The sequence below is a fragment of the Pongo pygmaeus genome, chromosome 4 (genome assembly GCF_028885625.2).
Source record: "Pongo pygmaeus isolate AG05252 chromosome 4, NHGRI_mPonPyg2-v2.0_pri, whole genome shotgun sequence".
NCBI classification, from domain to species: Eukaryota; Metazoa; Chordata; class Mammalia; order Primates; family Hominidae; genus Pongo; species Pongo pygmaeus.
Window position 1 is genome coordinate 131,648,447 of NC_072377.2, and position 10,756 is coordinate 131,659,202.

Genomic DNA, 10,756 nt, shown 5'->3' on the forward strand with positions numbered 1-10,756 from the left:
TACAGTAACTGATGTCAGCAAGATTGTGGAGTAGGAAGCCCTGGACCCGTCTTCTCCTACAAACACATCAATCCAGCAACAACTCATAGACAAATTACCTGTGTGATGGAAATCCTCAGCTTTTGTTTGTCTGGTGAAGATAGCTTTTCCAGGGGTAAACAAGAGCTGAGGAAGTTTATCACCACCAGACATGCCTTACAAGAAATGCTAAAGGGAGTTCTTAAAGTTGAAATGAAAGGATGCCAAATAGAAGTATGATAGCATAAGAAAGTATGAAACTCATTGGTAGAGGTAAATATATGGACAAATACAAAATACTGCATTACTGTAATGCTGGTGGGAAAATTGCTTTAAAAAGCGTAAAAGTTAAACGCAAAAGTATAAAAAATAAATATAACTAAAATATATTAAAATACACAATATGAATAATATAAAATGTGACAACAATAACATAAAATGAGTGTATGTAGGGGGAGGAGAAATTAAAATATGGAGTTTTGGTACATGATCAAATTTAAGTTGTTACTGGCTTAAAACAGACTGTTATAAGATATTATACGTAAAAGATGTTTTATGTAAGTCCCAAAGAAATCATACACAAAAAATAGAAGTTACCCAAAAGAAGAAAGGAATCAAAGCCTATCAATACCAAAAAAATTTTTAAAACACAAAGGAAGGCAGCAAGAAAGGAAAAGACAGGTAGAAGAACTACAAGGCTAACAGAAAACAATTAGCAAAGTTGTGATAGTAAATTCTTCTTTATTAATAATTACTTTAAATGTAAATGAGTTAAACTCTCTAATCAAAAGACATAAAATAGCTGAATGGATTAAAAATGAGACCAACTATATGCTCTCTATAAGAAACTCATTTTAGATTTAAAAACACACATAGGCTGAAAGTAAGGAGATGGAAAAAGATATTGTATGCAAATGGTAACCAAAGGAGAGCAGGGTTGGCAATACTTATATCAGTCAAAATAAACTGTAAGTCAAAACTATTACAAGAGATAAAGAAGGACATTATATAATGATAAAATGTTCAATCCACCAGGAATAAATACATTTGCACCCAGCATCAGAAGACCTAAATATATATGGCAAACATTGTCAGAAATGAAGGGAGAAGTAGACAACAATACAATAATTGTAGAAGATTTCACTACCCAATTTTCAAAAATAGAACATCCAGGCAGACTACCAATAAGGAAATGGAGGATATGAGCAACATTATCAGCCAAATGGATCTGATAGACATATATAGAACATTCTACCCAACAACAGCACCTGTTCTTCTCAAGAGTACATAGAACATTCTCAAGGATAGCTTACATGTCAGGTCATAACACAGTTTTGACAAATTTAAGAAGATTGAAATCATTTTCTGACACTGATGGAATGAAACTTGAAATCAATAGCACAAGTAAAATGGGAAAATTCACAGGAATATGAAAATGAATCAACACACTCTTGAACAGTCACTGGGTCAAAGGGGAAATAGAAAAAAGGAAATTAGAAATACCTTGAGACAAATGAAAATGAAAACACAACATGCCAAAACTTATGAGATACAACAAAAGCAATACTACAAGGGAAGTTTGAGCAACAAAAACCTGCACTATAAAAGAAGAAACTTCTCAAATAAACAACCTAACTTTATAGCTAAAGTAACTAGAAAAATAAGAAAAAACTAATCACAAAGTTAGTGGAAGGAAGGAATAACAAAGATTAGAGCAGAAATAAATGAAATAGAAAAACATCAGCAAATGAAGAGTTGGATTTTTGGAAAGATAAACAAAATAGACAACCTTTAGGTAGGCTAAGAACAAAAGAGAGTAGACTCAAATAAATAAAATCAGAAATGAAAAAAGATGTTACAACTGATGCCACATAAAAAAGAAGATTCATAAGACACTACTATGAACAATTATACACCAAAAAAACTGAATAACCTAGAAGAAATGGATAAATTCATAGAAACATACAATCTACCAAGGCTAAATTATGGCAGAAGTCTGAACATTTTTATAGCTACTATGGAGATTGAATCAGTAATCAAAAACCTCCTAACAAAGAAAAGCTCAGGACCAGATGATTTCATTGTTGAATTCTACCAAACATTTAAAGAATTAATGTCAATTCTTCTCAAACTCTTCCAAAAAATTGAAGAGGAAGGAATACTTCCAAACTCTTAAGAAAAACCCTCAACAAAATACCAGCAAACCAAATCCAACAGCACATTAAAACAATCATACATGGATTCTGTTCCAAGATGGTCGAATAGGAACAGCTCTGGTCTGCAGCTCCCAGCGTAACTGATGCAGAAGATGTGTGATTTCTGCATTTCCAACTGAGGTACCTGGTTCACCTCATTGGGACTGGTTGGACAGTGGGTGTAGCCCACGGAGGGCAAGCCAAAGCAGGGTGAGGCATCGCTTCACCCAGAAAGAGCAAGGGGTTGGGGAATTTCCCTTTCCTAGCCAAGGGAAGCCATGACAGACTGTACCTGGAAAAATGGGACACTCTTGCCCAAATACTGTGCTTTTCCAATGGTCTTAGCAAATGGCACACCAGGAGATTATATCTTGCACCTGGCTCAGTGGATCCCACTCCCACTGAGCCTTGCTCACTGCTAATGCAGCAGTCTGAGATCGACCTGCAAGGCAGCAGCCTGGCAGGGGGAGGGTCATCCACATTGCTGAGACTTGAGTAGGTAAACAAAGCATCTGGGGAAGCTTGAACTGGGTGGAGCCCACTGCAGCTCAGCAAGGCCTGTTGCTTCTGTAGACTCCACCTCTGGGGGCATGGCATAGCTGAACAAAAGGCAGCAGAAACTTCTGCAGACTTAAACGTCCCTGTCTGACAGCTCTGAAGAGAGCAGTGGTTCTTCCATCATGGTGTTTGAGCTTGGAGAAAGGACAGACTGCCTCCTCAAGTGGGTCCCTGACCCCTGTATAGCCTAACTGGGAGACATCTCCCAGTAGGGGCCAACTGACACCTCAAGAATGCAGGTGCCCCTCTGGGATGAAGCTTCCAGAGGAAGGATCAGGCAGCAATATTTGCTGTTCTGCAGCCTCTGCTGGTGATACCCAGGCAAACAGGGTCTGGAGTGGACCTCCAGCAAACTCCAACAGACATGCAACTGAGGGACCTGACTGTTAGAAGGAAAACTAACAAACAGAAAGGAATAGCATCAACATCAACAAAAAGGACATCCACACCAAAACCCCATCTGTACATCACCAGCATCAAAAACCAAAGGTAGATAAAACCACAAAGTTGGGGAGAAACCAGAGCAGAAAAGCTGAAAATTCTAAAAACCGGAGCACCTCTTCTCTTCCAAAGGATCACAGCTCCTTGCCAACAATGCAACAAGCTGGATGGAGAATGACTTTGACGAACTGACAGAAGTAGGCTTGAGAAGTTGGTAATAACAAACTTCTCTGAGCTAAAGGAGGATGTTCGAACCCATCACAAGGAAGCGAAAAACCTTGAAAAGGCTAACTAGAATAAACAGTGTGGAGAAGATCTTAAATGACCTGGGAGCTGAAAACCATGGCATGAGAACTACATAACATATGCACAAGCTTCAATAGCCAATTCGATCAAGTGGAAGAAAGGATATCAGTGATTGAAGATCAAATTAATGAAATAAAGTGAGAAGAGAAGTTTAGAGAAAAAGAGTAAAAAGAAATGAACAAAGCCTCCAAGAAATATGGGACTATGTGAAAAGACCAAATCTACATTGGATTGGTGTACCTGAAAGTGACAGGGAGAATGGAACCAAGTTGGAAAACACTCTGCAGGATACTATCCAGGAGAATTTCCCCAACACAGCAAGGCAGGCCAACGTTCAAATTTAGGAAATACAGAGAACACCACAAAGATACTCCTTGAGAAGATCAACCCCAAGACACACAATTGTCAAATTCACCATGATTGAAATGAAGGAAAAAATGTTAAGAGCAGCCAGAAAGAAAGGTTGGGTTACCCACAAAGGTAGGCCCATCAGACTAACAGCAGATCTCTCGGTAGAAACTCTACAAGCCAGAAGAGAGTGGGGGCCAATATTCAACATCCTTAAAGAAAAGAATTTTCAACCCAGAATTTCATATCCAGCCAAACTAAGCTTCATAAGTGAAGGAGAAATAAAATCCTTTACAGACAAGCAAATGCTGAGAGATTTTGTCACCACCAGGCCTGCCTTACAAGAGCTCCTGAAGGAAGCACTAAACATGGAAAGGAACAATTGGTACCAGCCACTGAAAAAACATGCCAAATTGTAAAGGCCATCAATGCTAGGAAGAAACTGCATCAACTAACGAGCAAAATAACCAGCTAACATCATAATGACAGGATCAAATTCACACATAACAATATTGAACTTAAATATGAATGGGCTGAATGACCCAATTAAAAGACACAGACTGGCAAATTGGATAAAGAGTCAAGACCCATCAGTGTGCTGTATTCAGGAGACCCATCTCATGTGCAGAGACACACATAGGCTCAAAATAAAGGGATAGAGGAAGACCTACCAAGAAAATGGAAAGTAAAAAAAAGGAGGGGTTGCAATCCTAGTCTCTGATAAAATAGACTTTAAAGCAACAAAGATCAAAAGAGACAAAGAAGGCCATTACATAATGGTAAAGGGATGAATTCAACAAGAAGAGCTAACTATCCTAAATATATATGCACCCAATACAGGAGCACCCATTTTCATAAAGCAAGTCCTTAAAGAACTACAAAGAGACTTAGACTCCCACACAATAATAATGGGAGAGTTTAACAACCCACTGTCAATATTAGACAGATCAATGAGACAGAAGGCTAACAAGGATATCCAGGATTGAACTCAGCTCTGCACCAAGCAGACCTAATAGACATCTACAGAACTCTCCACCCCAAATCAACAGAATATACATTCTTCTCAGCACCACAATGCACTTATTCCAAAATTGACCACATAGTTGGAAGTAAAGCGCTACTCAGCAAATGTAAAAGAAAAGAAATCACAACAAACTGTCTCTCAGACCACAGTGCAATCAAATTAGAACTCAGGACTGAGAAACTCACTCAAAACCACACAACTACATGGAAACTGGACAACCTGCTCCTGAATGACTACTGGGTACACAACGAAATGAAGGCAGAAATAAAGATGTTCTTTGAAACCAATGAGAACAAAGACACAATGTACCAGAATCTCTGGGACACATTTAAAGCAGTGCGTAGAGGGAAATTTATAGCACTAAATGCTCACAAGAGAAAGCAGGAAATATCTAAAATCAACACCTTAACATCACAATTAAAAGAACTAGAGAAGCAAGAGCAAACACATTCAAAAGCTAGCAGAAGGCAAGAAATAACAAAGATCAGAGAAGAACTGAAGGAGATAGAGACAAAAAAAACCCTTCAAAAAATCAATGAATCCAGGAGCTGGTTTTTTGAAAGGATCAACAAAATTGACAGACCGCTTGCAAGACTAATAAAGAAGAAAAGAGAGAAGAATCAAATAGGCGCAATAAAAAATGATAAAGGGGATATCATCATCAATCCCACAGAAATACAAACTACCATCAGAGAATACTATAAACACCTCTATGAAAGTAAACTAGAAAATCTAGAAGAAATGGATAAATTCCTGGACACGTACACCCTCCCAAGACTAAACCAGGAAGAACTTGAATCCCTGAATAGACCAATAATAGGCTCTGAAATTAAGGGAATAATTAATAGACTACCAACCAAAAAAAGTCCAGGACCAGATGGGTTCACAGCCGAATTCTACCAGAGGTACAAGAAGGAGCTGGTACCATTCCTTCTGAAACTATTCCAATCAATAGAAAAAGAGGGAATCCTCCTTAACTCATTTTATGAGGCCAGCATCATCCTGATACCAAAGCCTGGCAGACACACAACAAAAAAAAGAGAATTTTAGACCAATATCCCTGATGAACATTGATGTGAAAATCCTCAATAAAATACTGGTAAACCGAATCCAGCAGCACATCAAAAAGCTTATCCACCACAATCAAGTCAGCTTCATCCCTGGGATGCAAGGCTGGTTCAACACACACCAATCAATAAACATAATACATCACATAAACAGAACCAATGACAAAAACCACACGATTATCTTAACAGATGCAGAAAAGGCCTTTGACAAAATTCAACAGCCCTTCATGCTAAAAACTCTCAATAAATTAGGTATTGATGGGACGTATCTCAAAATAATAAGAGCTATTTATGACAAACCCACAGCCAATATCATACTGAATGGGCAAAAACTGGAAGCATTCCCTTTGAAAACTGGCACAAGACAGCGATGCCCTCTCTCACCACTCCTATTCAACATAGTTATGGGAGTTCTGGCCAGGGCAATCAGGCAAGAGAAAGAAATAAAGGGTATTCAATTAGGAAAAGAGGAAGTCAAATTGTCCCTGTTTGCAGATGACATGATTGTATATTTAGAAAACCCCATCATCTCAGCCCAAAATCTCCTTAAGCTGATAAACAACTATAGCAAAGTCTCAGGATACAAAATCAATGTGCAAAAATCACAAGCATTCCTATATGCCAATAATAGACAGAGAGCCAAATCATGAGTGAACTCCAATTCACAACTGCTTCAAAGAGAATAAAATACCTAGGAATCCAACTTACAAGGGATGTGAAGGACCTCTTCAAGGAGAACTATAAACCACTGCTCAACGAAATAAAAGAGGACACAAACAAATGGAAGAACATTCCATGCTCATGGATAGGAAGAATCAATATCGTGAAAATGGCCATACTGCCCAAGGTAATTTTTGGATTCAATGCCATCCCCATCAAGCTGCCAATGACTTTCTTCAAAGAATTGGAAAAAACTACTTTAAAGTTCATATGGAACCAAAAAAGAGCCCGTACGTAACAAGACAATCCTAAGCCAAAAGAACAAAGCTGGAGGCATCATGCTACCTGACTTCAAACTATACTACAAGGCTACAGTAACCAAAACAGCATGGTACTGGTACGAAAACAGAGATATAGACCAATGGAACAGAAGAGAGTCCTCAGAAATAACACCACACATCCACAACCATTTGATCTTTGATGAACCTTTGAAAAACAAGAAATGGGGAAAGGATTCCCTATTTAGTAAATGGTGCTGGAGAAACTGGCTAGCCATATGTAGAAAGCTGAAACTGGATCCCTTCCTTGCACCTTATACAAAAATTAATTCAAGATGGATTAAAGACTTAAATGTTAGACCTAAAACCATAAAAACCCTAGAAGAAAACCTAGGCAATGCCATTCAGGACATAGGCATGGGCAAAGACTTCATGACTAAAACACCAAAAGCAATGGCAACAAAAGCCAAAATAGACCAATGGGATCTAATTAAACTAAGTAGCTTCTGCACAGCAAAAGAAACTACCATCAGAGTGAACAGGCGACCTACAGAATGGCAGAAAATTTTTGCAATCTACACATCTGACAAAGGGCTAATATCCAGAATCTACAATGAACTTAAACAAATTTACAAGAAAAAAACAACCCCATCAAAAAGTGGGCAAAGGATATAAACAGACACTTCTCAAAAGAAGACATTTATGCAGTCAACAGACACATGAAAAAATGCTCATCATCACTGGTCATCAGAGAAATGCAAATCAAAACCACAATAAGATACCATCTCACAACAGTTAAAATGGCGATTATTAAAAAGTCAGGAAACAACAGATGCTGGAGAGGATGTGGAGAAATAGGAACACTTTTACATGTTGGTAGGAGCGTAAACTACTCAACCATTGTAGAAGACAGTGTGGCGATTCCTCAAGGATCCAGAACTAGAAATACCATTTGACCCAAATACCTTTGACCATTTGACCCAAAGGATTAAAATCATGCTACTATAAAGACACACACACATGTATGTTTATTGCGGCACTATTCACAATAGCAAAGACTTGGAATCAACCCAAATGCCCATCAATGATACACTGGATTAAGAAAATGTGGCACATATACACCATGGAATACTATGCAGCCATAAAAAATTATGAGTTCATGTCCTTTGCAGGGACATGGATGAAGCTGGAAACCATCATTCTCAGCAAACTCTCACAAGGACAGAAAACCAAACACCGCATGTTCTCACTCTTAGGTGGGAATTGAATAATGAGAACACTTGGACACAGGGCAGGGAACGTCACACCCTGGGGCCTGTCGTGGGGTGGGGAGCAGGGGTAGGGATAGCATTAGAAGAAATACCTAATGTAAATGACAAGTTAATGGGTGCAGCAAACCAACAAGGCACAGGTATACCTATGTAACAAACCTGCATGTTGTGTACATGTACCCTAGAACTTAAAGTATAATAATTATAAAAAAATACACAATGACCAAGTGTAATTTATCCTTAGTCTGCAAGGGTGGTTCAATATACAAAAATCAATTAATGTGATATACCACATTAACAGAAAAAAAGGATAAAAATCACATGATCCTTGCAATAGATACAGAAAAAGCATTTTTTAAAAAAAAGCATATGAAAGTACCCTTTCATAATAAAAAATCTTCAACAAGTTAGGAATAGAAAGTACCTCAATATAATGAAGGCTGTATATGAAAAACCCACAGCTAACATTACACTCAGTGGTCAAAAACTGGAAAGCATTTCCTCTAAGACCAGGAGCACAGCAACATATGTATACAATATAGTACGGGAAGTCCTAGTCAGAGAAATTAAGAAAAAAAAAGAGACAAAAGACATCCAAATCTGAAAGGAGAAAACAAAACAGCTCTGTTTACAGACAACATGATCTTACATACTTAGAAAATTTTAAAGATTCAAGGAAAAAAACCTCTAGAACTATTAAACAAATTCAGTAAAATTGCAGGATACAAAATCAATATATAAAAAATCAGTTGTGTTTCTGTTTACTAACAACAAACTCTCTGAAAAGGAAATTAGGAAAACATTTCCATCTATAATAGCACCAAAAATAATAAAAACCTAAACATATACTGAAGAGGTGAAAGACTTGTATACAGAAAACCACAAAACACTGATGAAAGAAATTTAAAAAGATGCAAACAAATGGAAAGACATCCTGCGTTCATAGAATGGAAGTCTTTGTATTGTTAAAATATCCATACTCACAGTGATTTACAGGTTCAATGCAACCCTTATTAAAATCTCAGTGGCATTTTGTACAGAAATAAAAAAAAAAATTCTGTGATTCATACGAAACCACAAAAGCCCAAGAATAGCCAAATTGATCCTCAGAAAGCACAAAGGTGCAGACATCATACTTCCTCATTTCACAATAGTTTTAGAAAACCACAGTAATGAAAACAGGGGGAGGAGTCAAGATGGCCGAATAGGAACAGCTCCGGTCTACAGCTCCCAATGTGAGCGACCCAGAAGACGGGTGATTTCTGCATTTCCATCTGAGATATCGTGTTCATCTCACTGGGGAGTGCCAGACAGTGGGCACAGGTCAGTGGGTGAGTGCACCGTGTGCCAGCTGAAGCAGGGGCAAGGCATTGCCTCACTCGGGAAGCGCAAGGGGTCAGGGAGTTCCCTTTCCAGGGGTGACAGACAGCACCTGGAAAATCGGGCCACTCCCACCCGAATACTGTGCTTTTCAAACGGGCTTAGGAAACGGTGCACCAGGAGATTATAGCCTGCACCTGGCTCAGAGGGTCCTACGCCCACGGATTCTCGCTGATTGCTAGCACAGCAGTCTGAGATCAAACAGCAAGTCGGCAGCGAGGCTGGGGGAGGGGCACCTGCCATCGCCCAGGCTCACTTAGGTAAACAAAGAAGCCTGGAAGCTTGAACTGGGTGGAGCCCACCACAGCTCAAGGAGGCCTGCCTGCCTCTGTAGGCTCCACCTCTGGGGGCAGGGCACAGACAAACAAAAAGACAGCAGTAACCTCTGCAGACTTAAATGTCCCCGTCTGACAGCTTTGAGGAGAGCAGTGGTTCTCCCAGCATGCAGCTGGAGATCTGAGAACGGGCAGACTGCCTCCTCAAGTGGGTCCCTGACCCCTGACCCACGAGCAGCCTAACTGGGAGGCACCCCCCAGCAGCGGCAGACTGATACCTCACACAGCCGGCCAGGTACTCCAACAGACCTGCAGCTGAGGGCCTTGTCTGTTAGAAGGAAAACTAACAGAAAGAACATCCACACCAAAAACCCATCTGTACGTCACCATCATCAAAGACCAAAAGTAGATAAAACCACAAAGATGGGGAAAAAACAGAGCAGAAAAACTGGAAACTCTAAAAACCAGAGTACCTCTCCTCCTCCAAAGCAACGCAGTTCCTTACCAGCAACAGAACAAAGCTGGACGGAGAATGACTTTGACGAGCTGAGAGAAGAAGGCTTCAGACGATCAAATTACTCTGAGCTATGGGAGGATATTCAAACCAAAGGCAAAGAAGTTGAAAACTTTGAAAAAAATTTAGAAGAATGTATAACTAGAATAACCAATACAGAGAAGTGCTTAAAGGAGCTGATGGAGCTGAAAACCAAGGCTCGAGAACTACGTGAAGAATGCAGAAGCCTCAGGAGCCGATGTGATCAAATGGAAGAAAGGGTATCAGCCCTGGAAGATGAAATGAATGAAATGAAGCGAGAAGGGAAGTTTAGAGAAAAAAGAATAAAAAGAAACCAGCAAAGCCTCCAAGAAATGTGGGACTATGTGTAAAGACCAAATCTACGTCTGATTGTTGTACCTGAAAGTGACGGGGAGAATGG